We start from the raw sequence: 3,073 nt of genomic DNA, 5'->3' as shown, positions 1-3,073 counted from the left end.
GGTTGTTTGGAGAAAATACCCTTGCCTGCATGTGCAGGTAACACACAGTCATTAACGATTCAAGAAGCCTTAAGGGGCTCCGCCTGCTGCCCTCGGTGCCCTGGCGGAGGTTTGGTGCTGCAGCTCTGTCCTCCCTCTGCCCTTGCGCACCTCGCTGGAGCACTGACGTGAGCTTCAGCCAGTTACAGAGATGTCAAGTGCTTCATCTTCTGCTGTGGCCAAGTGTCTGTCCCAAAGCACTTCTGGTTGCTGCTGGCCCAGCAATGTGGTGTCACCTTCTCCTGTCTTCCGGAAGAGTTTTCTGAGGACTGAGGTACTTTGAGGTGGGCTCCTGGTTGGGTACGTTTGACTGCTTCGATACACAGAGATTTCCCTGGTAGGTTCCCTGTGGTAATGGTGTGGAACTGGACATGACCAGAAGAACGTGAGCCTCTTTGTATGGCTTTGACATACCAGGATTCAAGCAAAATCTCATTGTGGCTTGTTGCCTTTTTTTTTTGTGTGTGTGTGTAAATAGAAATGTTTGGAGGCCCAGGTTCTTGGATGAGTTCTTGCAAAAATAGGAGCTGTTGTAGAAGGTTTGAAAGAATTGAGCTAGAACCTTTTCAGAAACAGGTTGGCAGCTTAGTGTCAGCCCACGTTGCAATTTCTCTGTTCAGCTCAGATAAATGTGAATCAGTTTCAGCCAATGCATGGTGCTGGTTTTGCTTAACAAATTGGTTCTTGCTTCCAGGTTGAAAGTATGAAGAACAGAAAGCCAGGCTGGGCTGAGTTCAGAAGGACCCTGCTGTGGCCTCGGGGCGAGAGGTGATTGCAAACAGAGCTGGGCAGGCTCAGGGCAAGCAGAGCTCCTCCAGGCTGCCTGCCCCTGCCTCTGCCTGTACCACCATGGACTGGAGGTGTCAAAAATTCATCTAGGATAAAGCCTTTGGAGAAAATCATCTCTAGTGAGGTGGAGCAACACCAAAAATCGGCTATGAGCTTTCCTGTCTGTGGGCTCTTGTCTCCAGGCCTAGATTTGGGCAAGCTGGTGGCTTTCCCCCAGGAGAGGCCTTCCCTGCTGCTCTGGGGCCAAGGCCACCAACGTCCTCTGGGCAGGAGCCTCCTCTGCCCCCCTCAGCCTCTGCCCCTGCTCCGCACCGAGGAGTGACGTGTTAGTGACGTGTCTCGCATAGCCGCAGAGCTTGGGCATCCGTGTGCTGGGAGCTGCAGGAGCCGGGGCTGTGCGGTCCTGTACGTAGCTGGCACCAGTTTTATTGGAGCTGCAGACACTGAATATCAAATTTACTGACACGGTTCCCCAGCTCCAGCAGTGGGGTCCTTCCAGCAGGACTGGTTGCTGTACACCAGCTACTTCCAAGCCCCTGCAGAGCCCAAGAGTTTGTGTCCCTTCCCAGGTTTAGCTGTAATGGCTGTAAAATCAAGGAGTTGAATGTATTTTGGAGTTTTTTGGTTTTGTGGGGTTTTTTTGCAAACTTTCCTGTAATTACAAGGTGGGAGCATGTTTTGCCATGAGATTTTTTTTCAGTTGCGGAGTGCTCAGTGTATACTGTTATTCAGAGGAGGGGAAAAAAGAGGGGAGGGGGATGTGAATTGTGACACATGGATAATATTTGAAAATTACTGTTGACCGAAGCTGAATTACCTGGTTGGTGCTTAGTTGTTAAAAGTGAATGTGCACCACCGTGACATTTGCACAGACTGGCTGCAGGGCCAGGGCCTCCAGTTCTCCTCCCGTTAGGGGCTGCTGTTGCTCTGCTTCAGCCGGGAGCGTGGGCTCTGGCAGGGCACTTTTCGTTAAAGTTTAGAAGTTCCCTTTTTCAATTTTGAACTTTTTCAGAGTCCCAGGAAACTGATTAAACCTTTCCTTGGGCGTGTGTGATTTAAGAGCATCCTTTTGAGTTTTGCCTAAACCCGATCATGTTAGACTAACACAAAAGAGTTGTCACCAGCGCTGCCCACGGAAGCACGAAGAGGCGGAAGATTTCCCTTTACGTGTCCAGTGTTGCTGTGGGGGCAGCGGGTGGGCTTTTGGTCCCACGTTAGCAGCACTCGGAGAGGCCAGCCCTGTTGTGTGGATGGTTTCCCTGCAGACCGGGGGGGCTAGAGGACACATCTGAGCCCTGGTGGCTTGTCCTAACATCTGAGGTGGCCTGTCTCAGTCCTGGAAGATGAGACATGGGTGCAAATCACAGGATCACGGAATGGTCAGGGTTGAAGGGAACCTCTGAAGATCATCTGGTCCAACTTCTCTGCTAGAGCAGGATCACCCAGGAACACATCCAGGTGGGTTTTTAAAGTCTCCAGAGAAGGAGACTCCACAATCTCCCTGGGCAGCCTGTGCCAGTGCTCTGTCACCCTCACAGTAAAGTATTTCCTTATGCTTAGGTGGAACCTCCTGTTCTCCAGTTTGTGCCCATTACCCCTTGTCCTGTCAAATGGAGCACCCTGGGGTCAGCACCCACTTAGTTGAGCCCTGGAGCATCACCCTAAGTCTTCTTGCCTTGCCCACCCTTGGCCATAGCTCAGCAGAGGACTGAGTTTCAGAGCAATGGCCTTCAAACTGGCAAAATTCATGTAAGCTTTATGTGGGTGCCCATCAGGAAGTGTTTATGATGAGAAAATGGCCAACGCGTGAAACTGTCTTCCCAGTACGTTTGTGTTGGGTCTCCCCCAAGCCCAGCGGGGTTCAATGGTGCCTTCTCGGCCGGCATGCACAGACCTGACACTTCCAAGCTCCAGCAAGAGGCACAGGGGCAGGTGCCAGTCAGCTCTGGGCAGAACGGGTTCGTTTTGGAGTTTGGGAGCATGATGCACCTCCTAGGGAGGAAGGCGCGAGGGGGAGTAAGGGACGCGGTCAGAGCAGCTGGTCTGGGATGCGCTGTGCCTTGCCAGTGCCCGGATAATCCCTCCTGCTCCAGGGTGGACGGCTGTCCCTGAGTCCTGCACGGCCTTTCCAGAGAAAAACTGAAAAACTCCCCTCTTCAGGCTGCTGTGGACTTGTTCGGTGAGCAGCAGCGAGGGAGGGAAGCTGCGCTGGAGGGCTGGGTGGGGCTGGGGACTGGCCCGGGGG

The sequence above is a fragment of the Apaloderma vittatum genome, unplaced genomic scaffold, assembly GCF_000703405.1.
Source record: "Apaloderma vittatum isolate BGI_N311 unplaced genomic scaffold, ASM70340v1 scaffold12153, whole genome shotgun sequence".
Taxonomy (NCBI): domain Eukaryota; kingdom Metazoa; phylum Chordata; class Aves; order Trogoniformes; family Trogonidae; genus Apaloderma; species Apaloderma vittatum.
The sequence above is the reverse complement of the archived record's forward strand: the minus strand, read 5'-3'. Positions refer to the sequence as shown.